The sequence below is a fragment of the Pseudomyrmex gracilis genome, unplaced genomic scaffold (genome assembly GCF_002006095.1).
Source record: "Pseudomyrmex gracilis isolate BER0280 unplaced genomic scaffold, ASM200609v1 scaffold_30, whole genome shotgun sequence".
Lineage (NCBI taxonomy): Eukaryota > Metazoa > Arthropoda > Insecta > Hymenoptera > Formicidae > Pseudomyrmex > Pseudomyrmex gracilis.
In genome coordinates this window covers 231702-247409 of record NW_018020614.1, presented here as the reverse complement: position 1 = coordinate 247409, position 15708 = coordinate 231702, and the positions used below count along the sequence as shown (strand labels likewise).

General features: G+C 44.7%; 1 protein-coding gene across 1 annotated transcript in view; it reads left to right on the top strand.

Moving 5' to 3' along the window:
* Positions 1–15708, top strand: part of LOC109852529 (zeta-sarcoglycan) — a 195545-nt gene that overhangs the window by 88707 nt on the left and 91130 nt on the right. The gene's annotated exons all lie outside the window — the stretch shown is intronic.

Here is a 15708-nt window from a genome sequence, read left to right as displayed (position 1 = left end):
GAACGTATAGATAGACAAATCAGGACGAGGATGATAGAGCAGAGGCGTGTGGGTGAAGGGTGAGACGGAAAGATGACGGAACCGCAAAGAGGCAGACTAACCATACAGAGATCGGTGACTTATTTGCATGTAATGACCCGAATCGGACTCGATAACGAGATAAGCCAGTTGTCGTGACGAAGGATGAAAGTTAATTTTGAGCAAGCTCTTGATTTCCCGCGATGTTGGAAACGGCGTTCAATCTATCGCGCAATTACGCGGAAACTGATCGATTGAAAGAAGATTTTATTTACGCGAGAGCACTTTTATCGCTCTGTTTTATTTTTCGACCATTCAATCGACATCATAATTTGATGAATTATTAGCGAAAAATATTGTTATTCTTGAAATTATTTCGAGAGCAATAATACACGTTATATTTTTAATTTCAATGAGAAATTAAAAATATTAATGAAGTGTGGAGAGAGGAATTGAAGAGATATTTAAAATACGAAGAACTTTTCAGCGCGCGCGCGCGCGAGCGAGTATATTTTTCGCAATTACGAGCATAAAAATATTGTTCAATTGATTACGTCGTTTAAAACATTCATAAACGGTCGGAGTCATTTTTTTTTCACGTTATCTCTCGCGCTGATTTTTTAAATCGAGTGTTAAATGCGTGCGGGGCTGTTACTGTCAATGAACGAAGTTAAATTTTTACACTTTTTTAATACGAACGCGGAGAGCACTCTCCCGCGCAATCCGATTAAGGTTTTTTTGCGCGCAAGTTCTTGCCTCTCACTCGCCACGTGCATAAAACGGAGATGGACACATTTACGCGGCGCGCACCGCGCGGTTCCTCTTCCTATTGATTTAATCGTAGAACTTTTCCTCTGTCCATTGAAAGAGAACGCTACTTACTTTTAGATATTGCAAACTTTTTACTCTGTGTGTGTATGTGTGTGTCTGTCTCTCTCTCTCCTCCCCCCTCTCCGCAAAGATAAGTCCTTAAAATAATGGAATAATCCACATTCAAACTAGAGAGGGAAATCAAGTCGCGCGTGAGTACTTAACATTAGTTACATAAAAAAGAAAGTAACGGTAACTATGTTTATTTATGCGGAATCAATATTCTATCTATCTATAATATTTGCAGGATAATGTAAATTCGAAATTAATTTGAATAGGCACCGCATTATTGCCACGTGCTGCATAAATTATGTCACGCCATTAACTGCGTAATTTCACCGAGATATTGCGAGAACCGGTTTTATCGCGATACATAATCACCGACGAGGAGGTAAAATAAATCGGAGGGTACGTTCGAATCGATCTTCGTAATTGCGCCGTTTTCCGCGCATCGTCATCGCTCTCTCCCCGAACGCTATACACACGATCATACAGAAAGACGCGGGCGATATCTCTCTCTCCCGCGCGCACGTTTGTCGTAGTAGCTAGCGCGCGAAATGCAAGCCGCGCGCGCTTGCACAAACGCTGCCGGGCGCCTTTAGAAATTCCCGATAAACCAGAATCGAGCAGGGGACGCGCGCTCTTCCAGTAATGGATGCACCCGTCCTCTAAGTATCGCACACGCACACACGGGCGCGCGCGCGCGCGCGTATGAGTGTGTGCGCACATACAACACGTTGCGCGGTGCACCGGTGCAGTTTCCTCGACGCCGATCGCAGCTGTGGCTTGCAGCCATCCGCACGTATGGCTTTGGTCGCTAATCAATGTCCACAGACGGTAATATTTCACGATATCGAACTTAGCGATCGAAAAAAGTGCCGTTACACGCGCCGCTCGCATTGCATCGATTTAGCTGCGCGCGCGGCGGTTGCGAAACGCATAAAAGTTGCCTCTTTAAAAATCGTCCGGTACAATCGAGTTCCCATTTACCGCGAGAAGAATGTAAATTCGAGAAACTGATCACTATCTAAAATAAAACACTTAAAATAAAAACCATAAAACGCTAGGTGTAAAGTGCTCTTCTCTTAAATGTTTGTACGAATCCACGCGCCGGCTGCGCGCAGATTCGTATATAAACAGTCAAGAGAAGAGCGCTATAATGGAATCCGTTAGAGGGTGCTTTCGATGAGATACTTAAAGCCAAAATCCATCGCGCACGCGGAATAACATTTCATTTCCGACATGTGATTGTATTTTATTATTTTGCATTCATTGTCCGTGTATAAATCAGTCATATATATCGCTTATGATGTCAATTTTGAAATAATAATCCGTCGAGCGTAATCGTATTACACACGCAACAATATTCAAATACATGTATCGTTATTTAAACCAATAATGAGCACGGGAAAACGACGAATGAACGTAGTGGTGAAAAATATTCTATATTTGCGATATCGGCAAAATAAAATGTCAAAGGAAATAAATACCGGTTTCGTTCGTAGCTTGTGATTTACACCGTGGATCGCTCGCAGTGGCCGCTAATAATAAAGGTCCGCAGACGATAATATTTCACGATAAATCGGGAGCGGGCGTTTTAGAAACAAAGTCGAGCGCGTGGCCACGTGTTATAGTTAGAGAATTTAACACAGCGAATAAGCCGCCAATGACATCGCCGCCGCGTCGACGAAACAAGCGACACTTTACCGCGTCCATCTCTTTCCGCACGTGAAAATCCTCCCCTTGAGGAATCGAAAAAAAGGCGGGCGGAAAAAAAAAACAAACGCGGGTGCGCGGTTATGTAGACCTGACGACGACGGTCCGCGGGGATTGAAAGTCGGCTAACAATAATCGCAATGAACATTCGCGGGATAAACGAAATAATTGAAATTCATCGGGCATTCCCGATGACTCGAGGACTCGCGAGATTTACTCTCGATCCGATAAACGTGTTACAAATTTGCATTTCCATATTCCGTCGAATCGATTGGAGTAGCAAAATTTAAATTTAAATATGAGCTCCGATTGCGCTGTCCCAATTCCAATGATAATGACACGACGATGACATTAATTAATGCAACTTTATTATATATATACATATATATATATACACATGTATATATATGTGTGTATAATTATTGTAGATTATTTTAAAACAAACGGTCTATGTACCTTATGAATCTACGGCTCTCGGAAATAAAATCAAGAGAGAAATTACAGATACCATATTATAATTTCAGATATTCCGCGTTGGCTCTATCTCTTTCTTTTTCTAGCTTGAAACACATTTTATCTCTAAAGTGAATCGATTTCCGAATTTAAATGACATAAAAATCGAAGCTACGAATAAAGCTTTTCGCTATTTCCACATAATTAATGGGGAAATCATTACAATGGTATTAAAAATTTATCTTATCAGATAAGAATGGGATTTAATTTTCTCAAGTGATTATCCGCTGGAGATTTTGCACTCTGTGTTAATACACACCGGCGTTCAAAGGAAACTCGGATATGTTAACACGAGTGTTTATCAACACAAACACATTCGCTAACGTGCAAACGCGTTACGCAAATCTTCATGAAATTAATCCTACTAAGTTCCGTGATTATTTGCTTCATTATCTTTATAAATTTTGTCTTATTTAAACAAGGCGCGGCATGTATTGCGCAATTATTGAACATTACAAACTGACTCCCTCTCGTTTTTGTTTACAACTTTAAAAATACTATTTAATAAGTATGGAGAAATATTAATTATTGAATAAATTTAATTATTGGAACAAAATATTGTTTCAATATTTAATTCTAGATTTTGTGGCATTCTAAAAAATGAAGACTGCAGATCTGACGCGTTTTATTTTATTAATAAAAACTTTGCAAAAATTCTGGCATCTTCTTTCAAGTATACTAATGATGTCTTGCAGTTTATTTGACGACACAAGTTTCATGTAATTTATTTTTAATGATTTTTGAAGAGAGACAATGCTAGACAAAACAGACCCAAACGTTCGGAACGTTTCAAATGTCAGTACTAAAAATGCATTGATTCATCAACACAGATGAGAAAGATTAAGAAAGTCAATCTTTTTTGAGATGCAAAAAGAAAAAAATATAACGATGTTATGTCAGATCAACGAATTCTTTTCATCACTGGCCTCAGAAATACACAGCATTGCACATCATACATTATTACCGTTATTGACACTGTAAGCTCAGAGCAGGCTTTGGGCCTTTTTCCGCCTATCATGCAGATTCAAACCTGCAATAAGAGGACCTACAAAGTTTTAGGTGGACTCCGAACCACCAGAAGTGCATATGAACACTCCTATTTCAGAAGAATCTCATGGTAGAGATACCAAACTATCCTCGGTGAGTTGTCGGGGGTTCACCGGAGGAAGAGCGACCCGAAAAAATTCGAACATGTATTAGCGGGATTCGAACCTGCGATCTCTCGGTTACTGGTCCCGCACAGACTAGCTGAGCTACGGGCCGCTCTGAAATTTCAGACACCATTGAGTGTTTTGATTTGTCTCGATCGCGTGCTACACGTTGTTATGCGTAGTAAGAAGCGGCGAGTTTTGTCGATAACCGCCGAATTATCGAAACGTAATCGTTATCTAACATTCTTTGTCGCTCGCACGCCTTTGTTCGCAGTTCACTATGTCCTAATCCTTCATTAGCCGTGGCCAGGTTTCTCGAGATTTTATGGATCTTTTGTCAGACACAATACATTTAAATAAAAATGTTGCTCACAAAAAACGAACTCGATAACAAAAAGACATCCCTACAGTGATTTGATTACGCTATTCACTGGAATATCGCAACCGCATTCAGGATCACTCGATTACAGCATCTGTATGTGTGTGTATGTATATATATATATATATATATAGTATATCTCGCGTAAATTTCCTCATCATTAGCGTCATGTATATTCATTGGAGCTCGTAATTCATCAGGCCGCAACAAATGCTCATTATCGCTCATAATTCATTCCGCGTCTTCGCGTACATACGCGCGGCAGCAACAGCGCGCTGTCAAGGGCAACTCGCTCGCGCGCGTGCGCCTATAAAATCGAAAATTAGAAAAAAAAAAATGCAGCGCGAACTAATCTAAATTGTTAACAATCCCGATTAAAAGAAAGAAGGTCAGATCGCGGTTAAGGTCGCGATACACGGACGGAGAGAGTATACAAGCACTAATACTTACCATCGCGATTAAACTTTGCGCTCGCGCCATCAGATCCCGGTATCGTTACGACAAATTAATTCGTTCGTGACGCGCGCTCCGCGCGAGTATAGTCTCTTCGCCGCGATATCGTTAAATTTCAGCGGAGACATTTGTCGATCCGCGTTATCCGTGAGACGAGAACACGCGCGCGTATTAGTCGAGATAAATTAATTTGTAACCGCGAGCTTGATTAGAGGGGGAAACCAGAGATGCAAGCGAGGGAGCTCGGTATGCGGCCAATAGTACGTGACGCTACGCAATCTGATCATTCTACGATGCACTTCTGTCACCCTCTCTCCCGTCCATCCCTTTCATCAGCAACGGGAAGGCTCGCGGCAGCCAGACACCCGCATCATTCCAGAATCTGGGTCGCCCATCAATCGCGCGATGTATATAACTAACCGCGTTTTCCCCGCGTCTCGTCTCTGAAACGCGCGTCCGCGCATCTCTCTCTCTCCCTCGGTAATTAAAAATTTTCATTCTCTTCGTGTATGACGGGAAGAGACATTCCCTTGTATGTATATCCTCGCGTTTGATAAAAAGGCCAATCGTGTTTTCCGCGCCGAACGATATAATAATCGATGTCTGAACGCCGCGGGGTGCGCAGCGAAAGCCGCTCTGTCACATATTCTGTGTTCCGAAATTAATATCAGCCGGCGTGAGAGATATGACTGACAAGCTAATTAATGATTCACACGTTCGGCGGAGTTTCTCATTAGATATGATTACGATTAGATACCGATCGGAATTTAATTAACGCCCGTCCGGAATTTATCCGCGAGAGAAATTATTTTTCGCCAAATTTATTCGCGTCAACATAATTCTTTGACAAGAAAAAAAAACAAAGAACGCTGTTTAAAACGTCTCCACTTTTGTTCACGAACGACAGGAAGAACGAGGTTATTACAGCTTTGGCGCGGTGAGATACGGGACCGGCCGCTTTAACGGAAAATTGCGACTAAATCCGTGCGCGGAAGCCGCGATAGAAAAAGAGTGGTGCGTTCGGCTATCCCCGGAGTTGCGATATCGGTGTTTAACGAGTGCGCGACGTGTAAGAGAGAGAGAGAGAAAGAGAGAGATAGAGAGAGAGAGAGAGAGAGAGAGAGAGTATGTGTGTGTGGATGAAAGAGAGAGAGACTCCCTTTATAGAGTCAGGAGCTCTACTACGTCACGTAGTCAATAGCCCCTGGGACGCCGGTGGCACGTGACAGCGTCAACGTGTCAACCCCTTTATGCTATATTGCCGGGCATTATGCTACTGTATTATCGAACCTTCGTACAACGACAGCCAGCAGCCGCTTGCATTTCGGTGTAGCTTATGGCCTCCCATCCTCCTCCTCTCTCCGCGTGCGTTCGTGTGTGCGGGCGTGCGCGGCCGATCGTTTGTCTGCGTTGTGTGCGACGACGACGACGACGACAACACGACGACGGCGCGCAATCCATACATAGGATTCGCAAAGCCGGGCCCCGCGTGGTGGACTCCGGCGCGCAGGTCGGGGATCGAAACGGAAACGCGTCACGAACAGATGTAGCGCAACGTGTATCCGCGAGTGTCGAAAACGACCCGCGTCAAAGGAAAAGCGTCCGCACTATCGCGTGAAAACGATTAAAACCGCGCGCTGCAAGTGCATTTTGCCACGGAGACCGAGAGATGGCCGGTATGATTAATGGCGTTTTTCGAGTAGTAGCGTCGCGAGTATAGAGCGTCGCGGGGACACGTTTCAGTTCGGTCTTCGGCTCTCGTCGCGATTACTCACAGATATATATATATAGCACGCACACATTTATAAAAATTATTTCATCGAGTCTTTAATTTTTCTCTCATAAAATTGTTTGTTTGTAATCTCGTCGAGTTTGTTTGCGAAGTAAGAAAAAACAAGTTTCAGTTTATCGAATAATTTTAATACAAGAAAAAAAACAACGTAATTGAACGTTAATTAAAATAAAAACTTAATTAAGTTGTCAAACTTTTCTGCCCAATAGCTATTTCTTAATTAATTATTGACACGTATTTCTGACTAAATTTGTACGTGTGTGCAGCGCACAAAAATGTGTTCACAATGTGTTTCCATGAACGCGTAGTAACGTATCAAATGGTTATTGAAAGTTTTTATTGCATGATAAAGAGAAAAAAAGAGAGAAAAAAGAAAAGACGCGGAAATAAAATGATTTTTATTCAAAAATATTTGTTTTAAAATTTTCATATATAATCTAATTCGCCGCTTTTTCAAAAAATACAGTTAAAAATCTCATTTGTACGTTATAACGCCTATATATTTTACATTTGTTACGTATCTGACTTGAATTTGATAAAAAAAAAAACTTTCACTTTTGTGATGTGCGAAATATAAATTTGGAAATTTTTACCTTGCACATATTTTTAAATGCATTGAATGCGCAGTTACGTCACCATCTTAGAAGTTTTATTCTTTTAATATAGGAGCGGGGAAGGGTATTATATCGTCGAGACAACGCGAAAAATAATATTTGCTCAGCGTTGAAAATAGAGCGTCAAACTAGATTTTCCAGAACCGAGCGATTATTACAGAATGTCTTATAAACTTTAGCGGCGAAGCTGCTCAACTTGAGCACACAACAGTGGCGGGATTGAAAATCTAAGCAGGCAGAGAGCCGCCGCGACGGCTTTTAATCCGGTTAGCCGAGATGTTGCATTTTTTAGTACATCTGGCAAGACGACGACGACGACGACGAGGACGACTATGCTAAGTGCGCGGGCGACTCCGAGGAAGTGAGATTAGGCCGACTCCGTAGCTTTTTTCGTGAATAATTAACGACGCCATCGCCATTAGCCTGCTTTAGCCGGGCGTGATCCGCACGTGCGAAACGCGTTAAAATATGTACAGATCGCGTAATGAAGGTATGTTTAATAAATGGCCGCGTGTTCGGAATCGCGCGCGTTTTCTCTCCCTCTCTCTCTCTCTCTCTCTCTCTCTCTCTCTCTTTCTCTGTCTCTCTCATTGTTATATATATGTATTACCGCGTCGTGTATCTACCGACCAACAACGCGGACCTCGTGTGCATACACACGCTCGAGTGTGTATCTACCACACACATCTGCCGCACACACTACAGAGTCCGGTGGCAGCCCGCACGCACGTTCCCGTGCGTATAAACGTCAGCACCAGTCATGTTACGCGAGCATCCACCCGAGCGATGCTCGCACATGCGAAACGCGCGCGTGTATGTACACGTAAGCTCGCGCAAGTTGCTGCGTGTATATCGCGAAGAGTACACGTGGTCGACCGATTTGCTCGCGCACGTGCATATTTCGCGAAAACTGCACAACCAATATACACACACACACACACACACAACACGCGCTCGCGCTCGCGCGTGCAACGAATGCGGCGATATTGAAATCGAAGCTTTTAAATAGTACGTGTGCGATGCGCGCCGGTGTAGTAAAAGTTCGCTGACCCGATCGAGATGCGAACGGAGAAAACATCGCGGTCTTTTAATCTGCGCGAGCGATTATTCTTTCATGCGTTCTCTCGCGGACTCGAAAGTCGTTCGCTCGCTTGAAAATACCCACGCGTGCGCGTTCAGACTCGTAACGTATGCGCCGGACGTTTCGTCGCGAATGTGCAGACGTTTGCTATGTTTTATTCTTATATATATACACCGACCGCGTTTATTTTTAATGCGAGCGACTCCGCGAAAGCTGTAAGCCCTGATACAATTTCGCAGGGATCCGACGCACACGAAAAGTTAAATATTCTCTGCGCGCGCGGTGAAAATAACTCTCTCTCTTTCTCTTTTTTCTCTCTCGTTCCTCCCCGATGAGCGCCACGCGTACTTTTCGCTCGCTCGAACGCTCTCGCCACTTCCGATATCAGTTTTTAATGGAACGCGCGCTCTTTGTTCGCACAGCGCCGCGGCTGTACCGATCCTTTGAACTCTCGCGGAAATAACGCGAAAAAAAATTATATATTAAAAATATCACGGTCTTTTTTTCGCGTTTGTGCATATCGCGAAGCGAACCGCAGTGAATACAATTACAGCAATCGTCTGTTCAAAATTTGCAGCTTTGATTTTTCTTTTTTTCTCTGACAATATGAGTAGCGAGAATGAGATAAAAGATAGATGCGCGCAATATTTTTACTCGGGAGTGAAATGGTTCAACAGTCAAAGAGAAAGAGAGAAAGAGAGAGAGAGAGGGGAGGGAGTACCTCCACGTGCCTCTTTCGCGAAATCCAGCCACGTTGGCGTTACGAACAACAGCAGGCATAACAACACACCGCACCGGCGCACACGGCAATAGCAATGAAAGCCCCCGCGCCGTCATATTTCAGTCCGTTACCGCACCATCACCATCGTTCGTCTCGTAAACAGTTCACCCTCACGTAGACGATTCGTACACGCGTACGTACATGCTCACGTGTACAGAGCGGATACAGCTCTCGCCACATCCGAAAACACTTCTCGCTGAAGGGGGATCATCGGGCGAAATCCCACCGCGCGCAGCCACGAATCGCACGCGGCCCGCGTGTGAGGTGGGTTGTTCGCGACTCGTAAAATTGTCGTAGATGGAGGATTCGATTTCGAATTCGAACAAGCGCGAACGTGCCTCAACTTCCAACCGACTGACTATCGACGTCGCGGGGGAGAGAATATCTTTTTTCTGAATGTAAGAGAGAAAGAGAGAGAGAGAGAGAGAGAGACGGAGAAAGATATTACAGACGAGAGGTGAAGCATTTTACGACGTTCCGGAGAATTATTCAAAACTACCATTTTGAAATGGCCAACGTTGGAACAGCTAAGCGTTAGAAAGAGATGTACGATTTTTTTGTATATTTCAACAAGTTGAAATATTTTCACTGTCGTCTCTCCTTTAGCAACTATTTAAATAAAACAAACTCAATTTGACGTGTCGTCGCGAGAGCAAATAACGTAAAAAAAAAAAAAACAGTTCTCTGATAAAATGGCGGCCAGGGAGTTTGTTTTTCCCGAAGCGTTGATCAATTTTTCACGAAGCGCGCCGTTTTCAGCTCGACAAAAAGGACCGGGCGAAGGTTTCCGAGCGAGTTTTAGGGATGTGGCGCGGTTAGGGTCGTTGGAAATCTCTGACAGCGCGCGGCAAAGCGCCCCGCGGCTTTCGTCATCGGATATGTATGACATCGTCCCGTCGATACGTTTCGGATTCGGTGGCGTCGATGTATCGGATCAAGAGGCGCATCCGTGCGTGATCGAGCCGATCCTCCCTCGGGCTCCTTCTCTCCCCCGTCTCTCTCTCTCTCTCTCTCTCTCGGTAGTGTACACGCCGCACTCCTCCCTTCGCGCTATGAACTTCGACTTTGCGCCTCGACTTCAGGCATTACTCGGAGGATCAGACCCCGACGACTCTTTCCGCGCGCCTCTATTCGTGATGATTCCGCTTGATATTTTGTTTGAGAAGCGACGCGCGGAGGGAAGTGCTCGTGAATACTTGACGAGGACGATACCTCTCGAGATTTAGCAATACACACACGTGTTTTTCGTCGAAGCTGCACTCGCGCGACGATCTTCCGTCTCACCGACGGAATTCCGAGGAAAGGGAACTCTTCCCAGCGGAGAACCGTAAATCATCGATCAATTTTCTTTTTACGACGTATAATGCAATAAAACTGATATAAAAGAAATAACGGTAATAAATGTAATAAAATTTTGACATATATTCGTGTGATTTTTATCTCTCTTTCTCTCACGTTTTGCGTCGTTACACAGAGAAGCAATCGTTATTTTCGATTCGAGGTATCGATGTCGACGAATCGAATCGTAAAACCCGTATCGCTGTTTTTCGACAAATATAATCGCATTACACGATAGGTAGATGATGCGTAACTTTATCCGCGCAGTTTTACGTGCGATTCTCTCGGAATAAAACAAAACAAAACAAAAAAAAACCCCCGTCCGAGCAACTTGTCGAGCGCGAGCAGTTGTCTTCATATTTCCCGGGGACTTTTCCGGGCGCGTTTGTGACACTCAGTAACAGCAAACACGGGCGAATCTGTAGCGAGAGAGGGGGCGTTAATCTTCGTTTCTGGAAGGAACTTTAGAGCAAGAAGTATTCCAGTTTTTCACCGCGACGTGTACGTATATGACTCCCAAGCGCGAGAACTTATAGTACCGAAACGTAACAGCGAGAAATTATTTTGTCTCGGCGGGACGCGGAGAGTCACGTGACATTTCGCACCCTCAGCTTATTTCACGGAAGAGGGAATTTTCAACTTTTCATTGCACACGCACGCGCGCGGATATCGCAGGTCTCGAGAACACAGTTCTAAAACAAAAAAAAATAGTAAATAAAACAACTGTTTTCGAGATGTAAAAATGCATTTTTCGTCATTTATTTTTGCGCAGTGTAACGCGCATCTAGTTTTTTTTTTTTATTTGCCATTATTCAAGGACACAAATAAAACTTGCGATAAATTATTTTTTACGTCCCAATATACATCAGTCTCTTTATTGCCGAACCGGTATACTACAAGACACACGCTTTGCGAGACTTTAAGCTGCGCACCCGGCGCGCCCGGATTTGAGCGTTTTTACGTAGTACGCCGGCTATTTTTCACGCGCGAATAACCCGACAAGAGCGGTTGCCATATCCAGGATCAGCATCGAAGTGTTTGCAAGTTCGGCTGTACACAGCTTCGAGTATGAAGAGAGAGCGAGAGAGAGAGAGAGAGAGAGAGAGAGAGAGAGAGCGAGAGAAAGCAAGCAAGAGAGAAGGAGAGTGGTAAGGGGGTAAGAAGAGGGTGTTGCGATGGCGGGGGGTGCGTGCCTGGAAGACATGAACTCTGACGGGAGGTGAATAATGGGCCGGCACTTTGACACCGCGAGCTGTTGCACCTTGACTCGGGTGTTCGAGGGTAAGCGCGCGAGAAGTCTGAACAGAAGGGGCGTACGCGGACAGGTAGAACGAGAAGGTGAGAGCGATTCTCCTCACGTTGGCGAGCAGAGGACGGACGAAGGGGTTGAGAAGAATGAGAGAAAGGCGATATACGATATCGAGCTAGTCGTGGTGAACGGTGAAAGTCCGTGCAAGGGTGAGAGGTCGTCGAGCGCAAGGAAAGAACGAAGAGAACGAGCCGGCCGTGATTTATATTCATAACTTTAATACGAACCAACTTGCAGTCACGTCGCCATAACCCGCCGCCGCCACACCACCACCACCACCGCTATCCGCGTAATTTATGTATTTCTCCGAGCACCGGCCATCGAGAGAGAGAGATAGAGAGATAGAGAGAGAGAGAGAGACTCGCGCGCGCGCGCGGGTGGATGATGCGTCGATTTCGAGCTCGATATAAAATCGCACGGTTAAATCGCTGCCCCGGTAAACGTCGATCAAGTTTCGTAATCACATTTATTGAAATAATACGCTCTTTCCCAATGAACACACCAAATAAAATTCGAGCTCGAAACTCTTGTTTCGCGATGGAGAGAATTTGTTATATTCTATCAGCGAGATTTTGAACGATTAAGCGCTCTTGGGCGAAAGTATATGCATATTTTATTCAATAACATTAATACAGAATCTCTCTCGCTAATTAAACCACGGAGTTAATAACACGTCACGTCAGCAACGAATAAAGAAAATTGGAGAATCGAATCAAAAACCGCTTCTAATTAAAAAAAAAAAATACAATTATAGTATTTTCTCTCCGTCCTTTTACGGGAGCGTGAGAGGTTCTTAAAAATGTATTAACATTAACTCTCTGATGAGGAGACATTAAATTTTGTAAAAAATTTGAAAAAAAAAAAAAAACGCGAAAAGTCTTTGGCGACGTACTGTCCGGAAGATGACATTCGGTCATCTGGCGAATTCATACGAAGACGTGATGGAAACAAAGTGATACTATCCGAGACGAGAATGTGATACAGAGGCGTGGGGTGTGCGCGATAGGAGAAAGCGAGGCCGAACGTAAAACCTTTATACCACGGAAACCTGTATACTCACCCACGGTGACTTCAACCATCCCGTTTAATTACAGTTTCTAAAGCTCTCCTTCACTTACTGCCAGCCTGGCGCGCGTTAGGTTGTTCCGGTGTTATTGCCAGTTTTACGATTCTCCTTTCGGCATCGCCGTCGTCGCCGTCGTCGTCGGCGAGGAATCGGTTTCTCGTAAATAACATATATACTATATATATTATATATATATATATACGCAATATCATCTCGTATTTTCGATGAGCTTCGTGGCAATAATAATCTTCGGATTATTCTCGCGCGTTAGTTATATCGCGCTCTCCCCGGAGACGAATTAAAATTAAAATATTGTCCAAGATGCGCGCCGGCAAATTGACGGCGATCACAAAAGGAACGCATTAAGAACACGAATCGAACCTGTTAATTCGACGCTGTTACTTCCGGCGAGAGAAAAATCTCGATAACAAAATCGGAGGCGATTACATTGCGCAAATACCGATCAAGTATTGTATGTTATTTTTTGCGATTATAAATATTGCGCCTCACGCACACGTCAGTAAGAAATTGCCGTATCGTCCGCGTCGCAAACACGCCGAATAAATTGAACGGTAATTCGATATCGATCGAACACGCTCCGCAGTTACGACGACGACGTCTGGGGGATAATTTGGACGAGCGCGTTTTAAACCAAGGGGGAGGACAAGCCGCGCGAGTAAAAAGAAGGCTATTCATTAGGCGCGCGCGCGACGCGACGCGACGACGTGCCTAAGGTGCGAGAACGAAATGTTTAATTTACTCGTTTTAGCGCGGCGCGCAATCCCGGACTTCCGGTTGCGCGAGCCGTGAATATTCCGCGAAACTACGGGCGCTCGTTAAACAGCCGAGCGTGATCGGCGATTTTGTATAACCTTAATGATGATCCCGCCCGCGCCCGAGTCCGGTCGTTTTTCTTCGCTTTCCTTCAATCGGAATGAAGAAACGCGGCTACGTCGTCGTCGTCGTCGTCGTCGTCGTCGTCGTCGTCGTCGTCGTCGTCGTTGCCTCGCTTTTAATTAACGCAGTCGCCTTTCAGCTCATAATACGGGCGCGCGTTTCTCGCCGCGCGTCGTCTCAAGATCTCAAAAGAATTTCACGAAGTTACGACCGACAGAAAAGATTTTTAAAGATATAACGACCGTTTTACGTCGCGTGAAACGAGTTCGGGGAATTCCGGAAAAATTTATACTCTCTTCGGAAAAAGGTCCGGTATCACCGACGTTCGAACAATGCGCGCGAGATATATTTTTCTAAGTTACTATTCTTTGATCGTAAAAGTCATTCTTACAGTACATATTGCGGGACATTTCATATTTATACCGTGATTAATAAGAATGAGCAAGAAATCTGCGGATTGCATTATTCACGTCGTGCTGAATTGCCGCGAATATATATTTCTTCGTGTTTTGGCGAGCAGAAGGCTTCTTCTCATTCCGCGAAAAGGAACGCGAAAGAAGGATTCGGTGGGGAAAGGGGGGCTGGCAGGTGCAGCACTTAAGATCGTGCCGCGCGCTACTTAGCAGATACTACTGAGAGATCAGCGGGCAAACTTCCGCTTATTTCCCGGCTATCTTTTCTTTCTCCGCGCGATTCCATCCTCCGCGTTTTCTCCCCTTTCTCTCTAACTCCCTCATTCCTCCCCGTTCCCGGATGTTCGTTTGGCCGGGTTTTCTTAACCTACCACGGTGGTAACGCAAATAAGGGAGTGAACTTGACTAAAGTTCAATATATATACGAACCGCGCGGCTGAGAGGCGAAGACGAGGGACGCGAAGACGAACTTTTAAGGTTACAAACTCCGTCCGCGAACTGCCGGATCCGACAGTTGGATTGATTTTAATATCGACTTTGTTCTCTCCAACTTGGCTACTATCTTCGTACTTTCGCGGCTTCTTTTCCCCGGACCGCGTGATCGCCTCGTCTCGCAGCGAGAAAAACAACAGCGAAAGAAAACTGTTCCTTATTTCAACGCGCGGCGGTTGGAAGCGCGGAATCTCCGGATACGGAATTGCTCCGGAGCGGATACGGTAAGAAACGAACGGATTCAACACCGCTGATTATTACTTTTCCGTGCAGAAAAAAAAAAAAAGAAAAAAAAAAAAGATAAACCAAATCGTGATTCCAATTACCGTTCTTCGCGTTCGGAATTCAATAAAAGCATGCAACTTGCAATTAGCGCGCCTGCGACGACTCAATTTGTACATAGCGATTAATTTGCCCTCATTAGCGCGCGTAGTCATAAAATAGAAAGTGGAAATAGCACAAAGGGGAAAACGAGGTAAGAATGTAAATTGCTTGCGCGGAAACGTTACTCGCAATTCGCGCGGGTTAGGAAGTGAGTATCTCGCGCACTGCGCGGCCTCAATTCAATTCCTCTGAAGCTTAATCGTTTTATCCGATGTGTTCCGGGCGCGGCGGATGCGTCGCGTTCGCAAATACTTGACTCGCCCGCAACAGCGCAGCAATGGGAATGTATGGGCGACAGTCTGTCACCCGTGAGCGTGTATATAGACGCGCGCGTGTTTAGGGTCCGATGTGTTTAGGGCCTGCGCGCGGATTGAAAAGCTGGCGACACGCAAACGGAAGGAAGTTTTGATTAGTTGCCGACGGAAATTGACGCGCGCCTTC